The 16,248-nt window shown below is 37.7% G+C and overlaps 1 pseudogene; it reads left to right on the top strand.

The window, feature by feature from the left end:
* Positions 1–13,825: 13,825 nt before the first annotated feature.
* LOC101711625 (SHC-transforming protein 1 pseudogene) lies at positions 13,826–15,299 on the top strand (annotated as a pseudogene).
* Positions 15,300–16,248: the final 949 nt, after the last annotated feature.

The following is a 16,248-nucleotide window of genomic DNA, read 5'->3' on the forward strand; positions in this document are numbered from 1 at the left end:
AGCTTGTTTCTAATCTGAAGATCCACTGATGTTATTAAATACCAAATATTTATGCTGTTTTTTCTTTTAACTATGATAGATATTTAATAATCTTTCATAAATACTTTATCTAATAAAGTGTATATATTTCTAGAGTATAAGCCTATTGTAATGTGTATAGATAGATAGTGAAAACTATTTTACGTAATTCCAGTTGCAACTTACACAATATCTCACCTCAAACAAACTTTCACTACTTACTAAAATTTGGGGGTTAATATATTTAGAACATGAATATTTAGATAACATACTTATATTCATTTATGTAACAAACTACAATGAAAGGAAAAGAACAAAGAAGTCTAGAAGCTCACCCCAGGTCTAAGGAAAGGGAACCTCTCTCCGCAGAAACAAGGTAAGGTTCCAGGGTCAGAACATTCCAGGGAGAAACAGTGAACCAGCCAACAGGACTAGCCCCATGAAAAGACCACAGTTATTGTAAACTAAAAAAAAAAAAAAAAAAATGGGCCTGTACTCTGCAATGACTCCTTCTACATGACAGGCAGCAGTTGGAGAAGGAATACAGTGTAGCTATAACACATTGCCAGAGTGTTTAATCAGATACCATTTCTGGAAGTGTTTGATTATTTAAGACTGGGAATCAGAAAAAACTACAAAACAACTTCATTTCAGGATTCCCAGTGTAACCTTCTCACAGTGACTAGGTAAGAGACAACCATGGGAGACAGTCATGGAGAGGGAGTGGGCTAGACATGGGCCCCCTGAAAATTTAAGCTCAGGTCAGGAAGGACATGGGGCTTGGCTCTCCATGAGGAGAAGCCAGTGCCCCTAGTGTGGCTCTCAGAAACAGCTTGGTCTGAAACTACTGTCTTTAATACAGTGGGATGCTTGCACCCTTGCCCTGCCACCTACATCCAGCAGAGGTCGGAGGTTTGATTGATTCCCCATGTACCAATGTAGGCAAAGACATGCCTCAGCTTCCATGGTTTCCTCAGCCTGGAGTGAGTGGGAAGAGACACCACTGGAACAGGGAGGCACCGCACAAAGACACCATAAAGTTATGTGGAGAAAACCACAACCTGCAGGATTTTATGATAGCAGATTCTGGAAAGAAACCACTCTTTCACAAATACAGAGAAAGTTTTTTTTCCTTTTGCTGGGCTCATTTTTTGTCACTGGATTTGGAGGTTGGAGGAATTTTCTTTTTTCATTCTTTTCTTTTTACATGTTCATTTTTTTCCTTTTAATTTTTTTATTTTTTATTCTTCTCAATTGTTTTCTCCCTTTTTTCCTTCTTTTATTCATTTGTTCTTTTCTACTACTTTTATCTAATTCAATTAATTTACTTCTTAATATGATCCTTTATTTTACTTTTCTCTCCTTATCATCTTCCTTTGGTTAGATTTTCAAAATTTTCTTCTTTTATTCTCCCATTTCTTACTGCCTCTATCTTCACTAGTACAACCATTAAGCTTTATTAATCTCTAGAATTAAATAGTTAAATCCATGTTATTACTGTTTAAATTTATTCTACTGTTAGTGGAGGTGTCATATTTAGGATATATTTACTGTATGTCAATATTTGGTTTTCTTAGTGTTTACATTATAATTATATATCTCCTTTCTCTAGTTAAGGATGGTAAATTATTGGTTATTATTGCATGTCATTGTATAGTTTGTCTTTGATAGTCTTATTGTTGCTGATTTACTTGCTGTCTTAGCTAATTTTCCTGTCCTTGAGGCACAATAAGCAACACTCAAAGGAAAGGTTATTTTTAAAAGAGGAAGGGTTATTTTTGGATAACAGTTTGTAGAGGTTCCAGTCTATAGTCAGCTGTCTTCTAGGCTGGGCAGCATGGCACAGGAGCATGGCAGATGAGAAAGAGTTTGTGGCATTGTCACAAAAGCAGAGAGAGAGAGAGAGGTCAAAGGGGGAGGGAAGGAGACATACACTTCCAGGCCATGCCCCAGTGACCCACCTTCTCCGATGATACTGAAAGTATGGGCAGCAGAAATGGCCAATGTGAAGCCAGACTATCAGAACTTAATGATAGTGCTGCTGTCAAAGAGCGATTATTCAGAGATACCTTAAAAAACAACACAAAGCTGCTAGATGACAGAATGAAGAGTAACATAAGATAATTAGAGAAAATGAGAACTCAGAACAAAGTACAAATGGCATAAAAAACTTGTTTACAGAAATAATAAGAAAACTTTCTAAATGTAGGAAACAGTTAAACATACAAGTAGGCGAGACATAAAGAACCATATATAGCCATAATCTAAAGAGAACCTCTTCATATCTCATCATAGTCAAAATCCTGGAAACCTAACACAGAGAATTTTTAAAGCTGTTAGAGCAAAGCAATGAAGTATTTATAAATGTAAACCCATTACAATTACAGCAGACTTCTCAGCACAAACCTTAAAGGCCAGGGAAGCTTGGAATGAAGTATTTCAAGCCCTAAAAGAATGTAACTTCCAACCCAGACTTATATATATCCTACAAAATCATTTTTCAAAATTGGCAGAGAAATAAAGTATTTCCATGACAAAGGACACTTTAGAAAAATGCATGACTAACAAACCAGCATTTTAAAAAATTTTCAAGGATATTCTATGTTATGGCTTGTATCTAAATATCCCTTCCCCGCAAGCCTTGTGAACTCATAGGTAGGGATTTTCAGAGTTGGCTGGATCTAGGGCATATGATATGAAAAGTTGTATGTTACTAAATTAGGCCACTGATTTGAATTAGCATAATTCCACCCTGAGAGTGGCTGGCACCACTCAAAAGGCTTATAGTGTGGATAGTATGAAAGGGGAAGAAAGATTTGGGACTGGTGCTGCTGCTTGCTGCTTGTTGATTGCTGCTTGATGTCTTTTCGCCTGCCACACAATGAACCGTTTTCCTCTATGATGCCCCCTTGCTATGCCACCCTGCCTTGGAGCCATCTAATCATGGACTGATGCCTCTACAAACTGTGACCCAAAATAAACCTTTCCTCCCTTCACTAGTAGGTGTTGGGCATTTTGTCTCAGCAATGAGAAAAGTAACTAAGACACTCCAGAAAAAGACAATGAAACAATGTCAAAAAGTCTAATAGAATGAATACAATTGGCAGGGTGAGCAGTTAAGCAAAAGGGGACAAAAGAGGAAGTTGTCAATAGTAAAATAATACAATGATAGGAATGAGTCAATAACTTTCAGTCATACCTTTCAATGTGAATGGTTTCAATTCCCTAATCAAACTACAAAGATTGGCCAATTTTCTCAAGAAACAAAACCCACTAATGCGTTATGTACTAGATAGATGTTAAGCTGAAAGCTTTGCCTCTAAAATCAGGAACAAGACAAAGATGGCCACTATCACCATTTCTGTTCAGTATACAATAATTCTTAAAGTATTATCCTGAGAAATCAGGCAAGAGAATAAAAGTAAATGGTATATGTATGGGAAAGGAAGAAGCCAAACTGTCATTTACAGATGTCATGATCTGGTACATAGAAGAGCCAAAAAGTTCCACCAAAAGTGTCCTAGAATTAATTACTAAATTCAAAAATATAGCCAGATAAATTATCAACACACAAAAACCAATAGCACCAATAATGAACTCACTGAAGAAGAAATAAGGAAAACAACATCAGTCACAATAGAATAAAGAAAAATTAAATACTTAGGAGTTAACAATAACCAAGGAAGTGAGAGATTTCTACAATTAAAACTGTAGTACTCTGAAAACAGAGATCAAAGAATACATCAAAAAATGCAAATATATCTGCAAAAAATGCAAACATATCTCCTGTTTCTAGGTAGTCAGAAACAATATTGTCAAAATGGCCATACTTCCAAAATTTACATACAGATTTAATGCAGTCTCAGAAAAATATCAACAGTATAGAGAAAGCAACACTAAGAAGCATGTAGAACTAGAAGAGACCTAGGCTAAAAAAAAAAAAAAAAAAGGCAATCCTGTGCAACCAGAACAAAGTAGGAGGCATCACAATCTTGGACTTCAAGTTATACTATGAAGCTACAGTGATTAGAACAAAAACAGCCTGGTATTGGCAAAAAAGATATATGGATCAATGGAATCAAATGGAGGATGTTGAAACAACTTCACGTACATTTGGATAAAGAGGCCAAAAACATACCCTGGAAAAAGACATCCTTTTTAACAAATGATGTTTGGAAATTCGTTATCCTCTTATAGAAGACTGAATCTAGAACCATATCTTTCACCATGTCCTAAACCAAAATCTATCAACTGGAAAGTAAAATAGGTAAAACTCTCAAAGATATAGGTGTAGGTAAGGACTTTCTGAACAGAACCCCAATTACAGAAGAAATAATACCAAGAGTCAACAAATGGGATTCTATCAAATTAAAAATTTTCTGCACAACAAAAGAAAGAACCAACAAAGTGAAGAGAGAACCTACAGAATGAAATACAAATGCCAGGTATTTCTTGGAGAAGGGACTAAATTTAGAACACAGAAACAACTCAAAATAATTAGACCTCCAACATCAAAAGTCCAATAAACATGGACAGCTGAGGTGAACAGACACTTTTCAGAAGATATATAAATGGCTAATGAATATATGAAGAAATGTTAAACATCCCTGGCCATTAAAGAAATGGAAATTATAACAACATTGAGATTCTATTTTACTTCAGATAAAAGGTATCATCAAGAATTAAATTAATAACAAATGTTGGTGAGGTTGTGGGGAATAAAGAAAACATTCCGGATTGCTGATGGGAATGTTAATTAGCACAATCACTATAGAAATTGTTATGCAGATGCCTTAAAAAATTGAAACTCAAAATTCATTTCAACTCAGTTATTTCTCTTCTAGGTATCTTCCTAAAAGAGCTTAAAACATCATATTGTAGGAATACTTCCATACCCATGTTTAAAGCAGCACAATTCAAAATAGCTAAATCCTGGAACAGGCTTATATGTCCATCAACAGATGAATGGATAAAGAAAATGTATTTGGACACAGTGGAGTACTAGTTGGCCACAAAAAAGATAAACTAGTGTCATATGTAGGAAGTGGATACACTTTGAGACTATACTATTAAGTGAAGTAAATAAGACACACCAGCTTAAATATTGCATGTTTCCTCTTATATGAGAAACCCAAAATGTAAGTAAAGTGCAAAATAAAAGATTGATAATAATAAACAGGCAAATCTTTCTCAAATTGGAAAATGACAGAGATGTAGGGAGGGAGGAAGGCAGGAAGGGGGGAAAGGATGAGAAAAAAATTAAGATGTGTTATGCACATGTTCCAAACCCTCAGAGGAATGTGATCATTACGTGTTATACTCATGAACTACTAATAAATAAAAATTGAGAAAACATAGCCATTTCAATTGGTATAAAATATGTCTCATTGTGGTTTTGATTTACTTCTGCTTAATGATTAGTGAAATTGAATATTTTTTCACATAGCTTTTGGCCCTTCATATGTATTCTTAGAGAAATGTCAATTCAGATCATTTTTCCATTTTTAAATTGGATAAATTGCTTTTTGTGTTGAGCGATTTGAGTCCTTTCTATATTCTGGATAGTAATCTCTTCAGATGAGTAGTGTCCACATTCCATGGACGTAAAAATGGTTTAACATATGCAAATCAACATACGTAATACTACATAGCAACAGAATGAAAAGTGACAAGTACATGATCAGCACATCAAAATAGAAGCAGGAAAAGTATTTAATACTATTCAATGTCCCTTCAAAATAAAAACTATCAACCAATTAGTTATAGAAAGAACATACTTCAACACAATAAAGGCGGTGTATGATAAACCCTCAGCCAATAACTCACTAAGTGGGGATAAGCTCATAATAGTTTCTTTAACATCTTGAACAAGTGAAGAAAGTCTACTTTCACCATTCTCATTCAACATGGGATGAAAGTGTTTTAACAGTAATCAGGTAAGAAAAAGAAATACAGTCTCAAAGTTGGGAATGAACAAGTAAAAATTTCCTTATTTATAGAGGACATGATATTTTAAATTAAAAAATTTAAGATTCCATTACAAAAATTTTAGGACTGATAAATGAATTCAGTGAAGTGAAGAATATAAATTTAGTGTACAGCAAAAGTAGTATTTTATACATCAACAAGAAGCTTGCTGAAAATGAAATTTTGAAAAGTCTTATTCATGATAGCTACAAATTTCTAGGCATAAATCTAATCAAGGAAGTGAAACATCTCTAAAGTGAAAATTGTTAAATACCGATGAAAATAATTGAAGAGGACACCCACATACAAATGAAAGAGGAAGGCATTCCATGTTCATGTATGGCAAGAATTAATATCTTTAAAATGTCCACACTTTTCAAATCAGTCTATAGATTCAGTGAAATTCCTATCAAGATACCAATGACATTCTTCCCAAAAATAGAAAAAATAATTGTAAAGTTTACATAGAACCACAAAAGACCTGCACAGTCAAAATAATCCTGAGTAAAAGGAAAAAACTGGATATACCACAATATTCTAAAAAGCTTTTAAATATGCTAAAAAGCTACAGTAATCATAAAAGCATAGAATTGACATAGAAACAGGCACATAAATCAGTATAACAGAATACAAAACCCAGAAGTTAATCCACGTAAGTAAATCTAAGTAAATTTCAACAAAGAAAACAAGAATGTCTGTTAGAGGAAGCACAGTTTCTTCAGTAAATGTTGCATTGAGAACTGGAATATGCATATGCAGAATAAAACCTCATAACTACTTGTCACCATTTACAAAGAAAATCAACTCATAATGGATCAAAGACCCAAATATAAAACCTGGAATTATGAAACAACTAGAAAAACACCGAGGAAACACTTTGAGACAGTAGTAAAGATTTTTTGGATAAGACAACGAAAGCAGTGGTAAAGGAAAAATAGACAAATGGGGTTCTATCAAACTAAGAAATTTTTGCACAGCAAAGGAAACAAATTATAAAAGAATACATAGAATTTTAATCTAAAGTAGTAAATATCAGACTGAGCAGAAGACCCTAAATATCAGAAAATACATCACTATTAAGGATTCTTTTGGATAATTTAGATAAATAATTAAAATTTTGATTCTAAAAATAAAGTTGAATTGAAGAATATAGGTGAGAATCCCAGTCAGGCCAGTTAGCTCTTCCAAAAAAATTTTTTATGCTATCACTTAAGCCTAAATATGTGCTAAGTACCTTCAAGATGAATAGGCTGTTGGACATTGTATTAGAGTGAGATTTTCTCTGATCACAATTCCAGTATTTTTTCAAAATATATGTTGGTATAATTGAGGTCGAAGAATATACCCAAATGTTCCAGATCTATTTCAAATTGTCACTCCCTATCCACTTGTTACTTTACCATCTTTAATTCTCTGATCTAGTGAGTGAATTTTTAAAAACCACATCAATAGTTCTTGTTTGTTTCCTATTAAATATGACTAATGAAGGCTCCCATCAGGGGCCAAAGAATGGAATGGAGAACAGGTGATCAGATTACTTATTCCCCAGCCTTTCTCCCTATGAAATCACCTTGGATTGGTTGTGTTCTTTTATCTGGAGTTATTGATTTCAAAGGTGTATCCTATGCAGTAGTATAAACATTAAAGTGCTTTCAAATCACCTTGAACGCTTAAGAAAATGAAGTTCTAATTCAGTAGGTTAAGGATTGGACCTGATATTTTGTTCCCTTCCATTTAGCTTCAAGGTAAAGTCAGTACTGCTACTCTGTGGACCACATTTTGACCAAGTTTGTATATGATTGTTTCTTGATTTCTAATCTCCTCTTTTGTCATTTCCTTTCTGGCACAAGGATGGTAACATCATATTTACTACTAATTCATGGTTCTGCACTATACTTTATAGTCTTCTGAAACACAGGACTTTTAGTATATTCCTTTTAAAAGGAAATTTGACATTCTTCAATTAGTTAATTGGAAACTTCTGGTATATCTGTGCTTGGTACCCAGTAACAATTCAATAAATATGTGGAAACAGGGAGACAGATTTTTGTGGGGATGAGAAGGGTATATAAGGATGGGACCAGATATGAGAGGGAAGGGGAAATGGGTGAAAAGATAATTCAGATGCGTTATGTATGTGTACCAATTGTGCAAAATGACTGTATTTATTATGCATTGTAAATATACCCTAATGAAAAAGAAGGGAAAATTATATCCCCTAAAAAAACTTTTAAAATGCTCACAAATTTAACCTCCCTGTTACATGATTAGATTGTGAATATGGAGTTGTTTACATTATATTCTGCCATATAATATATGTGTCAAATAAACTTCAATACATGCATACATATAACATACATATAATACATTAATATAATATGGCCTGAAAGAATGACTGATATTTAATAGTTAAAAGATGAGTGGAAATTTTAAAACTCAGTAAAGTCTCTTATTTTCCTCTGATATTCATTATAATGGCACAGAATGCTGACACTAAGGTAAAGAAAGCAGTGACCTAATTGAAATTGCTTAATTTAAAGAGAATCTGACATTTTCCCTAAGCATGGGAACCAAACAGTAGCAAGTCACACCAGTTGGCATCAGACTAGCAATTTGGGAAACAATATGACATTCCAGAAAGTAGTCATTATAAAACTTTTTATGCAATATTCAAAAATAGCTGAACTGTAACATATGCTATCTAAGGGAATTCCTTTTCATTCAGAGAATATATTTAATTAATGTTAACGTTTATGAAATTTGGAAATGCTACACTCTTCTTAAAAGCATATGTATTTATTAAATAAGCTTAAGTATCTAAATTAGTTTTACCTACTAACAAATGTATCTACTAACAAATACATCCACTATAACTTGGGTATTGAGAGTCAGAACGGAAAGATAGCTGAATTTACTCACCAAGTTCACTGCAATTTTATTGCACACTTATTTTCTACCCCACTATACAGCAGATTCTATAACTGAGTTGAATTTCATATGGTTATTCATGAGGTTACTTTTCACCTGTATCATTTAAGAACTAAGTGACACTAGGAATCCACACTAATTTGTGCAGCATTTATTCATTTTCACATAGTATAGATGAAAACACCTTTAACCATAAAATATGTGGTGAAATTGGGACTTTTTATAAATATTTAATATACATGAGATGTTTTATGAATTTCTCAAGAAAGAATTTAATTAAAATTGTAGGTAAAAGAAACTGACGCACATATCTTGATTTTTATTGGCTCTTGCTTTTTCCTTCTTTCTTTTATAGAGAAGAAAAAGACAAGAAAAATAGTAAAGCAATATATGGATTTTTAATGCCACCATTAGAACTTGCTTCACCTAATTTTTCTTAAAGGACTTTAGTTTTTAAGAGTAGCCTTAGGTTTACAGCAATATTGAACACTAAGTTTAGGGACTTACATACTCCTTGTCTATGCACTTGTAAAAGCTCCTCCACTACTAATGTCCCATGCAAACTATTACATTTGTTACAAGTAATGAACCTACATTAGCAAATTATTAACATCCGAAATCCATTATTGTCAGTAGTATTCACTCTTGAGGGTATATGTCTGTGAGATAGGGCAAAAGTATAGTGACATGTATTGACCGTTACAGTATCACACAGGATACTTTCGTGCCCCCAGAAATCTTGTGGGCTGTGCCCATACCTCCCTCCTTCTGTTCTAACCCTGGCAGTAATGGACCTGTTTACTGTCTCTACATTTCTGCCTTTTCTAGAATGTCATATAGTTGGAATCATAACAGTAAAATTTATCTCAGACTGCCTTCTTTCCCTTAGTAATAAATGTTTAATGTTCCAGCATGTCTTTTCTTGGGTATGATAACTCATTAAATTTTTAGCAGTGAGTAATATTGCATTGTCTGGATGTACTAGTTTGTCCATTCACCTACTTAAGGACATCTTGCTTGCTTCCAAATTTTGGCAATTATGGCTAAAGCCATTTTCAACATTCCTGTGAAAGTTTTTGTGAAGACAAAAGTTTTCAACTTATTTGAGTGAATACTAAGGAGTGTGGCTGCTCAGTCATATATTAGAAGCATATTTACTTTTGTAAAAATTGCCAAACTACCTTTCAAACTTATTATACAAATTTTCATTTTCATCAGCAATGAGTGAGAGTTCCTGTTGCTAAATATCCTCATCAGCATGTGCTGTTGTCAGTGTTTTTAATTTTGGCCACTATAATACATATGAAATGGACTCTCCTCATTTTTATTTAAAATTCTTTTATGGCATATGATAGGGAGAATGTTTTCATATGTGTATATGTCTTCCTTGTATCTTCTGGAGTAAGGTGTTTGGTAAGCTCTTATAACTATTTTTAATTAAGTTGTTTGGTTTGTATTGAGCTCTACAATTTCTTCATGTGTTTTGGATAATACCATATCAAATATGTGTTGTGAAAACATTTTCTCCCACTTTGTGGTGTATCTTTGCACTCATTTGACAGTGTCTCGCACTGAGAAGGTTTAAATTTTAATAAATTCAGTTTATCATTTCATTCTTTCACAGATAATGTCTTTGGTGTTGCATCTAAAAAGTTATCACCATATCCAAGGTAACCTATATTTTCTCCTCTGTTATCTTCTAGGAGTTTTATAGTTTCTTTTATTTTCCATTGAGGTCAGTGATCCACTTTTAGTTAATTGGTATGAAGGGTGAAAACTGTGTTATCTGAATGTATTTGTTTGCCTGTCAATGTTCACTTGTTCTAGCACAATTGGTTGTGTTTCACCCAATTTTACAGCTAGTAAAATTTTTTCTTGGAAAACCGTAGACACATCTATGACTTACATTCCACCCAAAAGAAAAAAAATATGTTTTTAGGAAACTAATATTTAATTCATTTTATTAAAGAAAAAAATTGAAAATGAGTAAAGAACAGCCAGTAGGAGGAAATGAGTAAGAAGTGAAAAATACCAGAGTCCTCTTCATGGGTCATACTATCTGACTATATCCTTTTCCTGGGCCTGTGTTTACTGTGCTTGTAATAAAACTTCTGTGAACTTGTGTTTCCCATGGCATCTTTGCTAAAGCACATCCCTGTGGTAACTGCCATAAGACCCATTTATTGAATGCTGGCCTGGACTTCTCATTCTTCTGGGAACAAGTGCTTACATCCTATGGGTTAAGGGCCCAAGAAAGACAGCATACCTTCCAGGGTCAATGTAAGATGGGGCTTCAATAAGTATACCTAAAATGTAGAGTATTAGGAAGCAGTGAAAATTTAGCAATGTAGTTTAAGTAAGCAAAAATCTATAATTATGAGTTAAAATACTCAGCAAAGATGAGATATCTTCAATCAGTTTCTTTAGAAGTAGGGCCTGAGGATAGGATTCTTATGAAAATCATTAATTGGAGGAGTGTTCTCAGATAAAACTCGTAAGAAAATAATACAAGCAGATGAACAGGAGAGGAAGCTAAAGAAATATGTAGTATTGTAATTGTTGCATGAAATCTTAGCTTGATTCTTTGGCAAATTCAGAAGTCACACAGTTTTGATTTCCTGGAAGTAAGGAGTCTGGGTTTTACAATGTCACTCAGCTATTTGACTGCAATCTGCTCCCAGGAAAGTACATATTCTCTGGGACACTTCCTAAACAGATGGCTCCCAAGTGAATGTCATTAAGAAGCGATAGTTGTGGGATGTTAATAGTACATGTACACTGCATTCGGGTTGTGTTACACTCACCTACTCACGGAGGCTCACAGCTCAGTTGCGGGAAGGCAGAGAAAGTGGTAGCTGAGGTCCCAGTTCTGACATATAGTTGTAATTTGTGAAAATAGGACAAAGATGATGAATTTGAGAGATATTGAGGAGGATAAATCTAGAGTTTGGTGATTGCTTCAAATGTAACATTTAGTGAACATTTCCTTTTTAAAAGTCTAAGAAGCTTGGGCATTATCTGGTATCTTGGAAGCACAGGATAATTCTTTGTTGGGGACTTAAAAAATACAGATGGTTCTCACACCTGGCATTTAAAAGATCTCTTTTTTCTCTATAATCATCAGAGTATGGATATTCTTTAATAATATTCTTGATAATTGGTACAGTATTGTTGCGTTAGTTTCAGAAATGTGTTTTTAGCTTCAAATATACTAAAACACAGCTTCAGCTGCTTTAATTTTTCTCTCCTTCTGGAAGTTAATAATGCTCCTGAAAAGGCAATTAAACTAAAAACACAAAGCTTCATTTTGAAGAATAAGCAGCTTGCAACCTGGTTTAACGCTGAGATGGCACTAATAACACAGCACTTATGATCTAAGAGGGAAAATGAAAAGTATTATTTCCCCAAATGATGGAACAACCAGGGCCTAAAGACATACTATCATCATTTATTGCATTAGATACCATGCCTTTTTGTAAATGAAATGCTTACTTCTGAGCATTATATCCTCCACTTTAATGATTTGCTAAACGGTTAATTTGATCTCCAAACAAAGAGCTTTAATGTCATTTCCAGACTCAGAAGCCAAGTGGAAAGGTGAGAGGAAAATAGAGCTTCACAGAGCCAATGAGGCACCCTCTATTCAGAGCACTTGATGGGACATGAATACTCATTTGATTTAATCCAGAGAAAATAATCTTTACATTTCAAAACAGAGTTACTGGAAGACAATCTTTTTTTTTGTCTAATCTCAGTACTGCTTTAGACAAGGCAGAGGATAAGAAAAGCAAGTTATTTCAGTAAAATAAAAGTGAAACTTGGCTTTTAACGGAGGGATTTAAACCTTGCTTGTCTATTAGCCTCAAGAAATTGGACCTACTCTTGTAGTTGGCACACTGAGTGGGTTTAGCAGAGAAAAGCTGTTTCACAGACAGCCTTTATGCCTCAGAAATAAGCAGACCTTTGTTCAATTTGATCCCTGAATTGGAACTGCTATCCTAAAAAGAAAGCTGCATATTTAAGGTAAAAACCATATTAAACAAATGGTTTATTGTCAATAAAATCCCTAAAATTTCAAAGCTTCCAACAGCACCAGTGATGGTGGAAAAAATGTCTGCTCCTGTATCTGATGATCAGTAGATACTTGGCTGAATATTGTATTCCCTGAATAAATGAAGTGTGTCCCTAATTATCACAGAGAATCTCACACCGTATGACACTACCTCAAGCCCAGAGACAAGTACATTAACACTTCTTTTCTTTCCAGAAAATGACACGAGCTTGTTGTTAATAGAAAGAGGTCCAGAGCTTAGTTTGCTTTCATTCCATATTTTTTTTTTCCCATGGACTGTTGAGAAGCTTACTTCTCATTGCTGTCACTGTATGAATTCAGATGTTTTCTAAATGTTCTTTCTTCTCTCCCTGAATGGTTTTAGGTTTATTTTTGTCCAAGAAACTTTAATTTCCTTGAAGCACAATTTTTGGCGTTACATTTTCTTGTAGTGAAGATTTGCTTTTGGATGTGTGAGAAAGTTTACTTAGCTACCTACATTTTTAGAAGTAGTAACTTCTTACAAAGTTATTAAAAGAAAAAAATGGGAATATCCAAGGAAGAAAAAAGAAAGACTTTTAATGTAAATATCAAGAAGTGGCTTCACTTATGTACAAAGGTTTACAAGCTCTGATCCTGTCACATTATTTCCTAGTCAGTCCAGTGTAGCTTGATTTTTAATCACCTTAACACAGAGTCTATAAAAGAGCAAATGTCAGCCAGAGAAAACACATTTAATTTGGTGGGAAGCTTTTGTGGAGACCCGAATGGTGATAACAATACGTTTAATGGATACATTTGGATCACAATGTTTATTTTTGAGAGAGAAAGTTGGAAGGGCGACTTAAGCAAGTTGGAGGTGTGATCCGGGACCAGATCGGCCCGCGTGCGGTGCGGAGACTCCATGAGGCCCTGGACATGAACAAGCTGAGTGGAGGCAGCGGGCGCAGGACTCGGGTGGAAGGGGGCCAGCTGGGGGGCGAGGAGTGGGACCCGTCACGGGAGCTTTATCAATAAGCCCACGCGGTGCTGGCTGCATCCCAATGACAAAGTCATGGGACCTGGGGTTTCCTACTTGGTTCGGTACATGGGCTGCGTGGAGGTTCTGCAGTCAATGCGTGCCCTTGACTTCAACACCCGGACTCAGGTCACCAGGGAAGCCATCAGCCTGGTGTGTGAGACCGTGCCGGATGCTAAGGTGGCGACTAGGAGGAGAAAGCCCTGTAGCCGCCCTCTCAGCTCTATCCTGGGGAGGAGTAACCTGAAATTCCCCGGAAGGCCAATCACTCTCACTGTGTCCACCAGCAGCCTCAACCTCATGGCCACAGATTGCAAACAGATGTTTGCCAACCACCACATGCAGTCGATCTCATTTGCGTCCGGCAGGGATCCGGACACAGTTGAACATGTCGCCTATGATGCCAAAGACCCTGTGAATCAGAGCCTGCCACATCCTGGAGTGTCCCGAAGGGATCGCCCAGGTCATCATCAGCACCACTGGCCAGGCCTTCCAGCTGCGCTTTAAACAGTACCTCAGGAACCCGCCCAAGCTGGTCCCCTCCCACGACAGGATGGTCGGCTTCGATGGCTCAGCTTGGGATGAGGAGGAGGAAGAGCCACCTGAAGTACTATAACGACTTCCCCGGGGAAGGAGCCCCCTCTTGGGGGGGTGGTGGACATGAGGCTTTGGGAAGGAGCCACACGCGGGGGCTGCTCGGCCCATGCCACCCAGTACCCAGACCCCCAGCCATCTGGGGGCCACATGGCCAGTAGGGCAGCCTACTGCAGGAGACCCAGAAGTCCGCAATCAGATGCCACCTCTACCACCCTGCCCAGGCAGAGAGCTGTTTGACCATCCCTCCTACGTCAATGTCCAGAACCTAGACAAGGCCTGGCTAGCAGGGGCTGGGGCTGGACCCCCCAATCCTGCTGTCAATGGCAGTGCGCCCCGGGACCTCTTCGCATGAAGCCATTCGAAGATGTCCTTCAGGTGCCTCCACCTCCCCAGTTGATGTCCATGGCTGAGCAGCTCCAAGGGGAGCCCTGGTTCCATGGGAAGCAGAGCCGGCGAGAGGCTGAGGCACTGCTGCAGCTCAGTGGGGACTTCCTGGTGCCAGAGAGCACAACCACGCCTCGCCAGCATGTGTCCACCGGCCCGCAGAGTGGGCAGCTGAAGCACTTGCTTCTGGTGGACCCTGAGGGTGTGGTTCAGAGAAAGGATCACGGCTTGGAGAGTGTCAGTCACCTCATCAGCTACCACAGGGACAATCACTTGCCCATCATCTCTGCGGGCAGCGAACTGTGTCTACAACAGCCTGCGGAGCGCAAGCTTTGATCTGCCCGGCCACCCTCCCAGAGGCCCTCTGGCCTCTTCCAGCCGCTTCCCTAACTCTCAGGACCTCGCTTGGGAGCGGTCTGTGGTCTGGGGCTTGGTAGGAGCTGGGAGTGGTGTGGACACTGGGTTCCCTATGGGCTGAATGAGAAGACAGTGGGGCCTGGGATAGAAAAAAACCTGCCTCTCCCCAGACTTCACCAAAGTGTTAGTGTGCAGAGTGGCCTCCTTGCCTGGGCCTGTCCTGTGCCAACCTGATGCTCCTTCCCTGAGAAGGGCACTTGTAATGGGAAATGGCCTGAGGTTACGGGCCCACATCTGGGCCACTCCTGGGCTTCAGGGCACCCCGAGCCCTCTCAGCTCTTCACTCCCCTAGCGTTTGAAAGAGTGCCTTTGACCATCTCCTCCGTCTGAAGATATTCTATGCAGACTTCTCAGGCCCCTGAGTTCAAGGACCGGTGTGCTGACACCTTTCTGGTCTCTGCTCCGCACCCACTGCGGTGTGGGCAGGGAAATAGGTAGGGGTGACAGCTGTCCCCATCCATGAGAACCTGCAACCCTCAGAGATTGTCCCAGAGCCCCCTCCTGGCCGGGGAGGGCTGGGGAGACACAGCCCTGGCTCAGTGCCTCCTGGCCCGCCCTCCTGGGTCTGCATATACATTTCTAAGCCCTGCCCCTCTTGTGATGCATGTGTGTTCTGTCTGTGGCCAAAGTGCAGCCCCTCTGCCTGTCGCTGGCCCTGCCTCTTCTGAGGCAGTGGGGTGAGAGAATTTTAACCTCCCCTACAGTCAACTCCCTGATGGGCTTTGTGGAGGCTGAACAGGGGCATTGAGACTTAAAGCAGTAGACAATCCCCAAATACCATCTGTAGATTTGAAATGCATTCATTCATTTTTTCATATGCATATTTTTTAGGGCTGCAGATTTACTGTCCTAATTTTTGTTTTCCATG

The sequence above is a fragment of the Heterocephalus glaber genome, unplaced genomic scaffold (assembly GCF_053883595.1).
Source record: "Heterocephalus glaber isolate CG9 unplaced genomic scaffold, H.glaber_assembly_v1.0 deba00000071, whole genome shotgun sequence".
In the NCBI taxonomy this organism is placed as follows: domain Eukaryota; kingdom Metazoa; phylum Chordata; class Mammalia; order Rodentia; family Bathyergidae; genus Heterocephalus; species Heterocephalus glaber.